A 16,349-nucleotide genomic window follows, 5' to 3' on the forward strand; every position below is an offset into this window, starting at 1 on the left:
AAACAAAGTGGAAGTTCTCTCCTCCCTTCAGAGAAAAGTACATCCTTCTTTGATGGCCCCTTCTGATGCTGTCTCAGGAACTTCCCTAAATTAACCCATAAAATTCAAACAACCCTGGCATTCTTATCCACAGGTATAGCTACCAATTATAGTTACCTATAAATAGTCAATGATAATGGCCAACATCCATTGAACAGTTACTGTATGCTTCATTGTATGTTGAGTAGTCACATGAATTTCATCTTATAATCCTCTCTGTAATCTTATAGTTCAAGGACTTTCATTATACTCACTTTATAATTTTTCATTAAACTCACTTTTATAATTTATACTCACTTTATAAAGCTTAATTTTTAAGCTACTTAAACAAGTTTATATAGCAAGAGGTTATATAACCAAACTCCAAATTCTGAATCTTTAACATAGAAATATCCTATTTCCAAAGAAGCTTGATTGCCTAAAATTGAGACAATAGTTGGGGACAATATTGAGCAGTATTTGTCTCCTTTTGAAAATCTTTCATATGAAGGTTAAGACTTATTCCATAACTTTATTGGGAACATATGTTCTGCCCCACCAAAATACTATCAGAATTCTAAATTATGATATTATTTTGCAGATCAGTTTGGAGATGTTATAGTAAATACATTTATCAAAGAGCTTGAGAAATTATTATAAACAAGGTAAATAATTTTTTAAGGATTAAGTAAGAAATTTTAAAACTCTATTTAGATTACAGGATAGGAAAGAAAGACTATTTTAAATTTATTTTGGAAAGATGCCCCTTAAACTTTCATGATTATAAAGCAGCAGTTATGTAACAAACCATCAAGGTCTTTTGAAAATCTTTTATTGGAATCAATGATCTCTACTTCATGTATAGCAACTTCAGTATTTCTATGGCACTTTCTACAAAACTTCCCAGTAAACTTTTAAAAAATTTTTATTTAAGATATACAAATTTCATGTATTTCATAAATACAAATTTAGGAACATAGTGATTCTTCCCACATATCCTCCTCCCTGCCCCATGCTCCTACCATTCTTCTCCTTTCTCTCCTATTTCCACATTTAATTTTTACAAAGACCTATTTTAAGTTTACTTTATAGTCATAAGATTAACCCTACACTTAGTAAAGAGTTCAAAAAATAGTATGAGAAAAAAACCTGTTCCTCAATATTAGAGATAAGATCTATAACAATCATTAAAAATCTCAAAATGTCAATTTCACTCCTGTACATTACATTTTAGATACTCTATTAGTTACTACAGATGAGGGAAAACATACGTATTTGTCTGTGTGGGACTGGATAATTTCACTAAATATAATGGCTTCTGGTTGCATCCATTTTGTTGTAAAACAAGATTTCATTTTTTAACCACTGAATGATTTTCCATAATGTATATATTTTATACATATTTTATTTATCCATTCATCAGTTGTTGGACATCTAAGTTGACAGGCATATGAGCTGATTCCTTATCTTAGCTATTATAAATTGAGCTGCAATGAACATGGGGTATAGATAACTCTTTCATATGCTGATTTCTTTTCCTTTGGGTAAATTCCCAGAAGTGGGAATGCTGGGTCATATGATAGATCTATTTGCAGTTTTCTGGGATATTTCCATACTGTTTTCCACAATGGCTACACCAGTTCACAGTCCCACCAGCAATGGATTTCCTCCACATCTTCACCAGCATTTGTTGTTGACTTCTGTATCAGAGACATTCTAAATGGGGTGAGGTGAAAGCCCATTGTGGTTTTGATTTGCATTTACCAGATGGCTAGTGATCATGAACATTTTTTATGTGTCTTTTGGACATATGAAAAAATGGCCACTAAACTTCTAAAAATGTCTTTTTAAAATTCTTATGAGGCTCATTGTGGGGCTCCATGGGATGCGCAGCCATGGAGCCCCCATGTCAAGGTCGGTCTGATAGCTGTTGCTGTGTCTTTATCACAAGGCGGATGTTGCTAGTTTCAGTTAGGGCAATGCTTTCCCACGGTCGGGACGTTCCAGAGGAGTTGAGAATGTTGTAAACAACAAGATGGCGCCGAGGACCGCGCGGTGAGCCTGCCTGCTGCGTGACACCTCATCTGATTGGCCCGAGGATGCGTGCACGCTGCATGAACAGACAGCGGATTGGAGTGTTCCGTGCATGGACTTGAGCCCGCTTGCAATTGGCCAGATTTTGTATATAAGCTATGTGCTGAGGAAGGAGGGGGCTTTCCTGTCCACTCTCCTCCTTTCATTCTTTCTCTGTCCCTGTTATTTTCCCATTAAAAGTCTGCTGAAGACCGATAAGCTGCGAACAGTGTCGTTCCTTTGCGGGCAAGGGAGCGGCACTCATGAGTTAATTGAGAATCTGAAGCATTGAACAGGTGTCTGTTGATAATTTGAGAAGGAAACCTGAAATCTTTGCCCCATGAAGATGAAATATTTCTCCTGTTATTTTGCTCAGTGGAGGACTGTTGCTGTTGATTTCTCAACAATGTTGCAGTGGATTTGTTTCTGAGAGGAGCAGTGTGGTGGGGGCAAGAGGCGCGGAGTCACCACACAGACCCCGGGAGTCGGGTGAAAGCAGGCTTGAGGCGAGCAGCCCACAGACTCGATTATTACAGTTGGAACAACATCTTATATAGCCAAGACCAGCCAATCTGGTCAAGGGGCGGTCTATGCCCCAACCAATCACAGCCTGTTGCCAGGCAGGCTCCGTTGCCAGGTGGGTTTCAAAGCCATTCCTGAGTAACTGACACTCGCTTGCCAGTGGCCACCTTGGCATGGCCTTCTCATTCCACAACATTTCCCCCTTTTTATTTATTTTTGAGCAACAGGAGGCATGATTTTTGGCCATACTACTGTTGACCCCGTTTCCATGTGGTCTCCGTACGCAGCTGTGCCTGTGTTAGGTTGTCCCCCAGGGGATCTTACCTGTCATTGAGTAACCAGCGCTCAAATCAAGAGACCACAGGATTGCTTGCTCAGATAGGGGTAGGAATGAGGAATAATGGTTATCAGGAATGGCATGACCGCACACAGGCTGTGGGCCATTTGAGTGGCTGACCAGAGCTAGTAGGATATAAAACAGAGCAGGCATGGCTATGGGCAGTTCCTCAGGGTAGGATGATAGGGCAGGTGCATCTGCTAACAAGGTGGAGTCTCAGTCTTGTTCAGCTGGTTCTGGTTGGCTGTCAGTTGCAGGCTTGATATTTCTAGCTGGTACCCAAATGGGCTGCTCCACATTTTCTGGAAAGACACAAGCATATCCTCGACCTTTGGTTAGCAGAGGGTGTGGTCCTTTCCATTCTCCTGTCAGGGGGTCTTTCCACCTGACCATAGGGGCAGGGGTCTGGGATGGAAAGGATCCCCAGTGTTTATAAGCTGTGCTGATCCCTTGGGAATCAAAAGTAAGAAAATTAATAGCGAAAAGGACCTCAGTCAAAGAAAGCTGTGGGTCTGAGGGCATATGATTGTTTCTTTGTCTTTGTAAGAGATCTTTAATCATCTTATGAGTTCTTTCAATGATTGCCTGTCCCTGTGGGTTGTATGGGATACCTGTGGCAGACTGTATGTTCCAAGATTTCAGGAGGAATTAAATTCCTGTGATGTATACACTGGCCCATTTTCAGTCTTTATGGTCCAGAGGACACCAAGGACCAGCATGGCTGATTTAATTGCCTTTATCACATTACTAGCTTTTTCTCCAGATTGGGCTGTTGCAAATACAGCCTTTGAATAAGTATCTACCACCACATGGACAAACTTAAGTTTACCAAAGGAGTTAATGTGGGTGACGTCCACTTGCCATAGCTTATTAGGAGCAAGGCCTCACGGGTTCACTCCTGCTTGTTGCAGTGGGCCTAACGGGGCGAGGGGTGCACAATTCTTGCAAGAGTGCACTAGGTGTTTGCATTGGCTCATTGTTAGCTCTGGGAAAAGCAATTTTATGCTGCTTGCTGACATATGAAATCTTTGGTGTAAAATACGGGCTTGTTCTAAGTGTCCAATGGAAGCTGTGTAGCAGGAGATAAGATGATCAACTTTTCTGTTGCCTCGGAAAATAAAGCCAGGTAACCCAGTATGTGATCGTACGTGTGATATATACCATGGGTATTTTCTGTTTTCAGTTAGCTCTTTAAGTGTTGTGAACATCTGGTCAATTGGCTTGTTGGTTGGGTTAAAGACTGCAAAAAGGATCGTCTTTGCTAACTGTACTGAGTATTTGCTGTCCAAAAATATATTTACCGGTCCATCTCGGCTAAGGAATAGAACCTTGACTATTGCTCTTATTTCTCCCAACTGTACTGATCCCCTGTGGGGTTCTACATGGATCTTATCTTTTCCTGTTAAAGATTTGATCACTATTCCAAAGAGTGACTTGTTGGCATCTGTAAACGCACATGGTGCCATGGGTATAGGTTGATTAGCAGGGAAAGCATGTTTTGGATAGTCTATTTCTAAGGTTTTTAGTGTCTGGAGTAGCCTGTCTGCTGGCAGGTGATTGTCAATCTGTCCTGGAAAATTTATCATTAAAGTTTGAAAGAGCGTGCTATTCTGCATCAATGTCGACAGTTCTAATTGTGCACAGAGGACAAGACTGGATACATATGAATATGGTAATGCTATTAATTCACCCAAGTCAGCAATGCGTTCTCTGTCTCCTTTCATTTATGAGGAGCACTGAGCCAATGATTGGTGGAGGAAACATTACAGAGCTCATGCATTTTATCCTCTTAGGATTCTCAGATTTTCCCAGAATCATAGAAGTGCTCTTTGTTATATTTCTCATTATCTATATTACAACTCTGCCCTGGAACTTATGCCTCATTGTTTTAATAAAGATGGATTCCAACTCTGTATACCCATGTCCTTTTCCCTCAGACATGTGTTATGCATAGACGTCTGCTGTGTCACATCCGAAGTCCCCAATATGCACTCCAGCCTCTTCCAGGAGCAGCACAGTATCTCCTTTATAGGTTGGATTATTCAGAACTTTCAACCTTGGGACTGATTGAGTCTTGCCTTATGAAAGCCATAGCTTATGACAGATATGCTGCCATTTGTAGCCCACTGCTCTGTTTGTCAGTCATGTCACCTAGCCTTTGTATTTGGATGGTGCTGACAGCTTTTGTGGCTGGACTCAGTGCTTCTGTATGTCAACTGTGTGCTTTGCATCAGCTCCACTTCTGTGAGCCTAATGTCATCAACCACTTCTTCTGTGACATGCCCTGTTAATCCTGTCCTGCCCTGAAATGTTCTTTGTGCTAGTCATGACTGCCATATTACCAATTATACTTGGCATAGTAAATGTCCTAGTAATCATGATATCCTTTGGCTACATCGTCATTTCCATCATGAAGATCACTTTGGCAAAAGGCAGGTCCAAGGTGTTCAATACCTGTGCTTCTCACCCGACAGTGGTTTCTCTCTTCTGTACTCCAGTGTCTTCATCTACTTGAGTTCTGGCTCTGGTGGTTCCTCCAGCATTGAAAGCTTTGCTTCAGTCTTCTACAGTGTGGTGGTTCCCATGTTGAATCCCTTGATTTACAGCCTGAAAACAAGGAAATCAAAGATTCCTTGAAGTGGTTGCAGAAGAGAAACCAGAACTACTGAGGTCACAGATACTGAGATTTCTGACAGATTTGACCTTTCAGAACCACCTTAACCCACAATAATATGCATATAAATGGAGTATTTAAAAACCCTACTGCCTTTGGACAAAGAAGACTTACTTTGATGTAGATTTTTATGCTAATACAGACCAACAACTGAGTTGATTCCATGGAAACACAGTATCTCTAAGTCATGTAGATTTACAATTTTCACACTACATCAGGGATGCCTCAGACAGTTATGAATATATTGAAACATATTGTGGGAAACAGCAAGGTCTGTGAATTTTTTTTCTTTTGGCTTCTGAGATTGAAGAGTGCTCAATTGTCCTTAGAAAAGAGATGCCTGGCAGAAATCCTGCCCCAGGATGCAGAAGCCTTGTCTCAAATATTCTGATGCAGCATAATAAATACATGGTGGCAAGCACTGATTATTCTGTGTTTATGAAGAGGTGTGAATGCACAGACAGAAGGGATCTGTGGTTGGAAAGAAATAGAGCTATACACTGGCCTGGTTGTGCTGCCTGAAAGTCTGAAACAGCTAAGTTTTGTCTTAGATCTCTTTCAGTGCTAATCATCTAATAATGTTTTGGGCATATCCTTGTCTGTAACATCTATAACCTAAAGAAGGAGGAGGTAATTTAAATCGTGAAGAGGGATGAAAAGGATATGGTCCCTTAAGTGTCGCTTACTGATTTATGATTGTGGATGATAGTCAACATGCAAGTTATAGGTAATACTTGATATTGTGAGACTGTGTCTCTCTTTTCCCCTCCATTAAACCCAGATGATTACATTTGGTTGACAGAGCCAGTGAAATCGCAGAATAATTTTTTTCCTGAGTTTTCAAGCATCCATTCAAGTTTGTTGTGGTGAGACTTATGTGAATTCATTTTAACAATAGAGTCACTGAATATTCAATGTGGCAGATGCTATTAACAAATATTAAGATTATTTATTTGAAAGGAAGAGTTACAGAGAGGTCGAGGCAGAGAGGGAGAGAGAGAGAGGGAGACAGAGAGAGAGAGAGAGAGAGAGGTTTTCCATCCACTGGCTCACTCCCCAGATGTCCACAATGGCTGGAGCTATGCCGATCTGAAGCCAGGAGCCGGGAGCTTCTGCCAGGTCTCCCACATGGGTGCAGGGGCAAAGGACTTAGGTCATCTTCTACTGCTTTCCCAGGCCATAGCAGAGAGCTGGATCAGAAGTGAAGCAGCTGGAACTTGAACTGGCACCCTTATGGGATGTCGGCACTGCAGGTGGCAGCTTTACCCACTACACCACAGTGCCAGTCTCATCTTTCTGATTGCCTATATTTAGGTGATTTGTTTCTCAAAGTTTCAGAGTTGTATGAAGTAATACAGTTGATGGAGTAGAAGTGTTACCATAATTCTGATATTTTCCAGGGAGCTCCAAGAACTAGCAGAGGAAATAGATAGTGATATGGACTGAACTCTCATTTCTGACTAGTTATCACCATATTGATGGGGTAAATAGAGCTTGTGGTTCTATCTCTGTGTTTATAAAGATGACCACAAAAAAATAGATGACCAAGATGAGTAACAACACTGACTACACATTTCTACTGATTTGCAGGGTTTCCTGGATTTGAATAAGCTGTGTGACTCTGGAGATTCATTAGATCCTTAATGTGTCTTGCAGTCTCAATTTTAATAAGAGCCACATTGATCTTCTGTTTAATTAAGGAATGTAAGTGAAGAGGTATCTGAAGGCCTTGCCAAATCTTCAATGAGTTTACAAATGGTTGGGAATAAAGATAAATGGGAATTATATTATTTCTGAGAGAATGTTAAGGTTTATTCAATGCCCAGGAAATTATGCAATATCAATAAGGGATAAGTGGCCCTTAATACAGGCATAGGTGTGTGTATGGTGGAATGAGAATGCCATGCCAAGATGGCTGCTTGCAATGGAAACTGCCTGGCAACAGGCTGTGATTGGTTAGGGCATAGACCACCCCTTGGCCAGATTGGCTGTCTTGGCTATTTAAGCTGCTGTACCAACTGAAATAAATGAGTCTGCAGGCTGCTCACATCTGGCCTGCTTTCACCCAACTCCCGGGGTCTGTGTGGTGACTCCGCGCCTCTTGCCCCCACCAAGCTCCTCCTCTCAGAATGAATCCACCTCAACGTCTGTGCTTTCAAGCACTGTTGATATAGATTGTGAAAGATGTTGTGTTTAAAGATGTGGCTAAAGATGTATGAGGAGGTTGCTCCTAAAAGGCTATGAAGGCTTCAGTATTAGACAAACCTGTGATAGGGCTAGGTTTCTATAATATTGCATAAATATACCTCTTAATTATCTCAGATACTCCATGGAAGTGATGAATAGAAGTTAAAAATAGGAATTTGAAATTTGCCCTCTGGAATGCGGATGGAAGTGTTTCCTGGAAATTGCTACCTTCTATGAACTGTCTTCTTGGGTTGCTATTGAAAACCATTATTTATAGGTACTAATGAGTGTTGTCATCAAAGTATCATTTTAAAGTACAAAACTGGGGAAAACAAAACATAGTTTTTCAGACTTATCTCTGAGTAGCATGTAGATCAATAGTCCAGATTTTTCTGTCAGCTGGGCCACATACTATAACCCAGGTCAGCATGTGGGACTGAAAAGACAGTTTAGCCCACCTAGGGCAATTGCACAGTGATTTGGCAATATGCTATATGCAGGTTAATAGTCAATCTGCCAGCCATCACTAAGGGTTTGTTAGGTAAAAGGATCAAGGTGGGTGGTAAGGATGAGAAGACAAATATAAAAGGGTTCCTGCTCTCATATCTAGTTATAGACAAACCATATATGGAATAGTAAATTCTATATGGGTAGTTCAGTGCAAGATGATTAAAAGAGGGAGGTGAGAAAAATTAAGAGCTCACTTGAATGCACAGGAATCATAGACAGTTCAGTTAAGAGAAGTTTGAGCTCATTTCTGTAGGATTAATTTGAGAAAGGAAAAATGCATTCCTAGTAGATGGGTAAGTAGCCAAGTTGAGTGAGCCTATGTACAAAGGAGTATCAGAGTTATGGAAAATAAGGATGGGATGTTGACCATGAATTAGTGTAACAATACAGAATTTCCCTTTGAATTTAGTGAGTAGCCAAAGATCCAGCATCACTGAGATCACAGAGGCCGATCATTTCTACTCATTCTCATACTGATTTTGACCCCAAGAATCTTCTTGAAACAGCCCTAACAGACTTTGTAAAGCACAGAATGCTTTTGTCTTATTAATGTACTTTTAATGATGTTTTGTTAATGTCTACAAAATAAGGGTTGAATCATTATTCATTAGGGTTATTTTAAGAAGACTTGTTTAGACCTTGAAATTAATTATGAGAATAGAAACTTGAGTCCCAAGGAAACCTGGTGTCATCTGATTTTGAAATCCTACTTTCTCACAAACTGCCAATTTGTATATAACAGAAATGGAGAAATAGAGTTTTAGGGAAGGTGGAACCCCTTTCAGACATGCATATCCTGCAGTTAATAGATCCCAATTCTGCAGGACTTTGGGTATTCCAGAAATATGTAGCTGACTCTGTGTACACTTAGATGAGAATTAAGCTTTACAGCCCTTGGGAGACTGGATGATTAAAATTGTGTTTTCTGCAATCCTACCAACATTGTAACTCATATTTTTTGAAGATGTTTAAATGAATATTTTTGGTAAGATTGTACATACTTTAATAGTTTATAATTTTGCAGAACTGAAAATACATTTAAGGATATATTTCTGGACAAGATAGCATATATTACTCTGGTGCCTTCTATATTTATAATTTCATTCCAAACAAAATGAAAATGATCTGTAAATGTTGCAAATAAGGAACAGTTGTTACTATCAATGAGGGATAGTGACAGTACAAATACTAGGAAATTTGAAACATTTTTAATGGCCTGTACTGATGATATTGGATTAAAGAGGCTTGTCTGGAAGTAAGTGAGGAGAAAACTTCATGATTCTTCATTTATCTAATATATTTAATGATGAAAGAGCACTACGTGGGTGAAAACTGAAGAGGAATCAGAAGAATTTGACAATAAAACTGAAACAAAACAAAACAATTAACAAATGCCATCCAAACAGAAAAAGGCACTAAAAGTGCAGAAGCAAAATGAGATGTAATAGTTAATATATTTAAGGTTAGGTGAGATCTCTGTGTTAGATTCACTACCAAGTAAACAAACAAAGCCATTGTCTCATTGAGTTAAAGACAAACCAACCCCGATGATATTCTGAATATTAGGAATGCTCCTAAGAGTAATGACTCAAAATAAGTGAATTTAAAGATGCTGGGGGAAATATAAATGCCATACAGACACAAAACCCAAATGAGTAGTAATATTAATGTGAATAAAGTAAGAGAAAGGGTGAACTGATCCTACTACCAACAAAGACCAAATTCATAATGATGCTGTAACAATCAAAAACCCACTGCATTGAATAGCAGCAAAAAATATGTGAAGCTAACTATAAAAAATAAAAAGTCTATACCTCTCTATAATAGTCTTGCAACAACATTGGCATGGATGGAGTATACTTCAGTACCTCTTCATCTTGAGCTTACCAGGTAACTTACTTTGGTTAATGGAAAGTTGGTAGAAGTGACTTACATCTAGTTCTGTGCCCAAGCTCTAAAAGACCTTAAGTGTTTACACTTTCCCACTTGTCCTGGATGACTACTGGTTCTAGGATGAGAATGAGAGACACTTGAGTCACATCTGTCTCAGCCAAGGTCAAATTATAGCAATTAATACACAGCAAAGTTACCAAAGTCATCCATTCACACCTAGTCTACATCAGCAAATAGCAGTGTACTCCTAGGTGACTGAATATGCCTGAGCGACTATAAATGAGTATTGCAGTCAACATTGAGTATTAGAGTTTGTTATGTAGTAATAATCACTAAAAAGGAAAACATTTCTTCTGAATCAAACTGCCTGGTTTCAAATCTAGGCTCTGCCACCCACTAGCTGCATGATGCTGGGAATCCTTCTGTGCCTCAGTTTTCTTGTCTGTAAAATGGGATTACTGTATATCTGTTTTGAGTTGGTTAGGATGACTATATGAATTGATCCTTGTCAAGCACTCAGAATAATTATTCTGCTGTATAAGAACTATATGTATTATTACTATTTACTGAGTGCTTTTGTGTTCAAAGAATTTTTAAAAAGATTTATTTATTTTACTTGAAAGAGTGACACAGAGAGAGGAGAGGCAGAGAGAGAGAGAGAGACAGGTCCTCCATCCAATGGTTCACTCCCCAATTGGCCACAACAGCTGGAGCTGTGCTGATTCGAAGCCAGGAGCCAGGAGTTTCTTCCAGGTCTCTCAAGCAGGTGCAAGGACCCAAGGACTTGGGCCATCTTCCACTGCTTTCCCAGGCCATAGCAGAGAGCTGAATGGGAAGTGGAGCAGCCGGGTCTTGAACCGGCACCCATATGGGATGCTGGCGCTTCAGGCCAGGGCATTAACCTGCTGCACCACAGTGCCAGCCCCTCAAAGAATTTTTTAAAATTTCATTTGTTATATGTATATTTGTTTAATATATTTCGTATATATACATTTAGGAATGTAGTGACACTTCCCTTCCTACCATCCCTCCAGCCCACACTCCAACCCTTCACCGTCCTTGGATTTCCACTCTTAATTTTTACAAAGATAATTTTTCAGTATACTTAATGATAGTATAGTTAACACTTCTCTAAGCAAAAGAGTTCAACAAATAGTATGAAGAGAAAAAGAAAAAAAACACTGTTTTTCAATGGAAGAGACAAGAGCTATAAACCATCATCGAAACTCAAATTGTCTATTTTACTCCAATACATTGCATTTCAGGTATTCTATTAGTTACCTAGGATCATGGAAACCATATGTTATCTGTCTTTTTGAGACTAGCTTATTTCACTAAGTATAATGGTTCCCAGTTGTATCCATCTTGTGGCAAAAGACAGGATTTCACTTTTTTTTTTTTTTTTTTACAACTGAGTAGTACTCCATAGTGTATATAGACCATAATTTCTTTATCTAGTCAACAGTTGATGGACATCTGGGTTGATTCCATATCTTTGCTATTGTGAATTGTGCTACAAAAACATGAGGGTACAAATAACACTTTCATGTGCTAATTTATTTTGCATTGTGGTCCAAGAAGACGCATGGTTTAATTTAGATTTTTTTTGAATTTGCTGAGACTTGTTTTATGTCCTAGCATGTGGTCAATTCTAGAGAAGGTTTCATTCATGCACAGGTGAGAAGAATGTGTATTCTGCAACCGTAGGATGAAAAGTTCTGTAGATTCTGATAGATCCATCTATACTGTCAAATAACTCTGCTGTTTGCTTGCTGATTTTTTGTCTGATTGATGTAATTCGTGGATTAAGCTGCACTTGCTATGCTGGCATCACATATCAGAGCACTAATTCAAGTCCTGTTTATCCTACTTCCAATCTAGCTCTCTGCTAATGCACCTGGTAAGGCAGTGGAGGATGACCCAAGTGCTTGGGCCCCTACTACCTACATAAGAAACATGATGGAGTTCCTGGCTGCTGGTTTTGGCTTGTCCCAACCCTGGAGATTTGGGGAGTGAAATAGTAGATGGAAGACTCTCTTATTCTGTTTGTCTGTCTCTTTTCAACTGCCTTTCAAATAATTAAATCTTTTTTTAAAAAAGCTGCATGACAAATGCTGAAGAAATAATTGTACCTGTAAAATAGCCTCAAAAATAGGAACATAAAAATGGATAAATTAAAATAATTATCACATTAGGAATAATAAAATTAATAATATATATTGAATATTTCAAGGCACTGAACACTGATGCCATAAACAAGAGTGTCAATTTGTTAAGTCAACAACAGGAGTCACTGTGTACTTACTTCTCATGTGGGATCTGTCCTTAATGTGTTGTTCAATGTGAAGTAATGCTATAACTAGTACTGAAACAGTATTTTTACACTTTGTGTTTCTGTGTGGGTGCAAACTGATGAAATCTTTTCTTAATATATACTGAATTGATCTTCTGTGTATAAAGATAATTGAAAATGAATCTTGATGCGAATGGAATGGGAGAGGGAGCAGGAGATGGGAGGGGTGCGAGTGGGAGGGAAATTACGGGGGGGGGGGAAGCCAATGTAATCCATAAACTGTACTTTGGAAATTTATATTTACTAAATAAAAAAAGAGAAATCTTTACTTAGCATAGAGTTGTTCCTCTGTATATAAAGTTAACCTAAAAATGAACCATAATGAAGAAGGGGGTGGGAGAGGGAGTAGGAGCTGGCTTGGGAGTCAAGGTGGGAGGACAGGTATGGGGGAAAGAACCACTATATTCCTTAAGTTTTACCTATGACAAATGCATTCATGAAATAAAAGCTTTAAAAATAATTAAAAGTCTGCAAAGAAAATTTGGAACTTTTTCCAATTAGGTCATGAGGGACATATTATTACAGTGAAGTAGAATCTACTGGGAACATTTCTCCATTTGTTTTCTCCATCCATCACTCTAGAGAATAATTACCTAAAAATAGTTCCTTCTGTTAATTGCTTCTTCTCTCTCCACACTAACCCTAAGGAAATATTTGAGAGAGTCTTCAGCTGGAAGCACCTCTGTTGCAGCAGTGGCCAGTAGCGGCCATGGCTCCAAGTACAGAGCCCACAGGGAAACTGAATGCTCAGGATATTTTTGTGGCTTCTACCTTCTGAAAGAATTCTGTGCACATTGGAGGACTTAGAACACTGACTAAGAAGACAGCTGTCGCTGCAGTACCTCCTAGATTTCACCAAGGGACACCATTAGGAGCTAAATACTGCAAGAATGCCTGGGTGGGTAAAATCGGAGGGAGGGTGATGTGGCTGTGCTTGAAACCAGTTCCTTTTTTTTTTTTAATTTTTTTCCTTTCTGTAACGTGGCTTTCTTTTCTTTTTCTTTTTCTTTTTTTTTTTTTTTTTACAGGCAGAGTTAGACAGTGAGAGAGAGAGAGACAAGAGAAAGGTCTTCCTTCCGTTTGTTCACCCCACCAAATGGCCGCTACGGCCGGCGCTGTGCCGATCGGAAGCCAGGAGCCAGTTATTTCCTCCTGGTCTCCCATGCAGGTGCAGGACCCAAGCACTTGGGCCATCCTCCACTGCCCTCCCGGGCCACAGCAGAGAGCTGAACTGGAAGAGGAGCAACGGGGACTAGAATCCGGAACCCCAACCAGGACTAGAACCCAGAGTGCAGGAGCCGCAGCGCTGGCCACGTGGCTTTCTTGTGCACTAGACTCAAAGACCTCATCCATTCACCTATGTTTATTTAAATTTTTTTTCATAAAATCATCCATGATTTCTCTTCCCTAATCCTACAAGATAATGTTAAATTTAATAGAATTTAAAATATTTGAGCTGAAAATTTTTAACATCAAATTTCAAACATTATAGAGGGTAACGTAAGGAATGACATAATCTAATTTGAAAGACAGAGTTACAGAGAGGCTGAGGTAGAGAGAGAGAAGGAGAGAGAGAGAGAGACTTCCAGTCTTCCATCTGATAATTCACTTCCCAATTGGCCACAATGGACACAGCTGTATTGATCTGAAGCCAGGAGCCAGGAGCTTCCTCCAGGTCTCCCACTTGGGTGCAGGGGCCCAAGGATTTGAGCCATCTTCTACCGCTTTCCCAGGCCATAGCAGGGAGCTGCATGAAAAGTGGAGCAGCTGGACTCCACCTGGCACCCATATGGGATGCTGGCACTGCAGGTGGCAGCTTTCTTTTTACCCACCACACCACAGCATCGGCGCCGTCATCGCATATTTCTGCACTTGATCTTAGCCAAAAGGCCGAGAAGCGATCATCATCGAATATTTCTGATAGCTTACCAACTGAACCATGGAATCTAATATTTTTACCATCAAATAATCACATTTTTCACTGTAAGATTTTCTGGTTATCTAAATTTCCTAAACATGGTATAATTATTATTCATATTAATATAACAGCTTTAATTTTTCATGAGTGTACTTGTTACTTTACATATTTTGCATGCCGTACTTATAAATAAACCCTCACTAAAGTTCTCTAATGTGATGATGATTCCTTCTTTACAGATGAAGAAATGGGGCACATAGAGATGAACAAATTTGCCAAAATCACAAAGTTAGTAAATAGTGGTACCAAATATACTCTGCCTCACAGTAATTAATTTAACTTCAGTTTTATTTACCAGAGATAAAACTTTGGTGTAGTTTGGAACAGAGTAGTGAAAGTGTTAGTGTAATTTTACTCCATTGCAATTTGATGGTATTATTTTGAATAAATATATAATTTTAATAGCTTTTTGGGATACCAGAATTGTCCTCTACTGTCATCATTACAGATCTAAGTAATATTAATCATTATATTAGTTAATGTAGGGGACAACTTTACCTACAATTTTATTGGGCCAATATGATCCTTTGACTTCACCTACTGTATCATGAAATTTTAACAACTTGTACATTAGTTAACTTAAATGGCATAATGCTAATGATTAGAAAAAAGAAGATGAAAAATATACAATCCCTATACATAAATTATAAAGACTGTAATTGTGAAATGCCTGAATCTGGAGTTATCTGAAAGAGTTTCCCCCTCTACATCTAATCGGCTTGAGACCATGGGAAAGTTGCATAACTACCTGTACTGTGGGGAGCAACTGGGAGCAACTCGGACTAGACTAAGTTACTGGAATTAAGACTTATTCAATGCATCTGCTTTCCCACAATATGGCGCTGAGAAGGGAAACAGCTTCTACACAGCTGCCTCCAGTTCAACCAATAAACTGTGGGACCTGCTCCTGATTGGAGGAGAGCAGCGTACTCGGCGTGTGGGTAGCAGAGTTGGGATTGGTGGAAGAGGACTATAAAGGAGGAGAGAGACGGCATGCACCAGGAACATCTAGGGGGAACATCTACCTGAAGGAACACCTGTGCAGCCCCCGAGAGAGCCGGCTGGCGGTGTGCCGCTCCCCCGCGGAAGTGGGGAAGGTGGCAGGGGGAACCGCCCTTCCACGGAGGTGGAAGGGACGGTAGCCAACCCGGGAAGAACCAGCAGCAAACCCGGGGAGGGCCGAGCAGACGAAAGAACAACGCAGAATCCTGTGTCGTTCCTCCACGAAGAGGGGGAGCGACATAATGGTGCCGTGACTCATATATGAAGCCTAGGCAGGGTTTAGTGTCGTTCCTCCATGAAGAGGGGGAGCGACACTGTACTTCATATTAAAATCGGGTTGCTGTGAGGATTAAATATGTGTGTTAGAAGGACTAGGAAGTAAGTGTTGAATACATATTATTATTATTTTTTATTGATGAAGACAGAAATGAAACAAAGGGTGGGAATATATGATGCTGTACTCTGAAAGTTACAGTTGATTTATCTGATGTTCAAAACCTGGCAGAATACAAACTCTAATGCATCCTTTTACAAAGCCTCCTTTTCTCCTCTATGGGGCCTGATTGATTAATAATAGGAATGGTAATTACCCTCTTTTACATGTGGGAAGGTTGATGCATAGAACCCTTGGTGATTATTTAGGGATAAGGATAACTGAACTATTTCCTCTGAAATGACTCGATATTTCAATTGGTTCTGTGCTCAGTGTGGACAGGAGATTTATTTCAATAAAAATTGAGATGACATTTGGTTTGGAGATTTATTCTCTTCTTTCCCTATAGATCCTAGGGTCACCAATACA

The 16,349-nt window shown here is 39.7% G+C and overlaps 1 pseudogene; it reads left to right on the forward strand.

Moving 5' to 3' along the window:
• Nucleotides 1-4,694: 4,694 nt before the first annotated feature.
• Nucleotides 4,695-5,619, forward strand: LOC108178483 (olfactory receptor 5AN1-like; annotated as a pseudogene).
• The last annotated feature ends 10,730 nt before the right edge of the window (nt 5,620-16,349 follow it).

The sequence above is a fragment of the Oryctolagus cuniculus genome, chromosome 1, assembly GCF_051225735.1.
Source record: "Oryctolagus cuniculus isolate XC-2025 breed Fujian yellow rabbit chromosome 1, ASM5122573v1, whole genome shotgun sequence".
Taxonomy (NCBI): Eukaryota; Metazoa; Chordata; class Mammalia; order Lagomorpha; family Leporidae; genus Oryctolagus; species Oryctolagus cuniculus.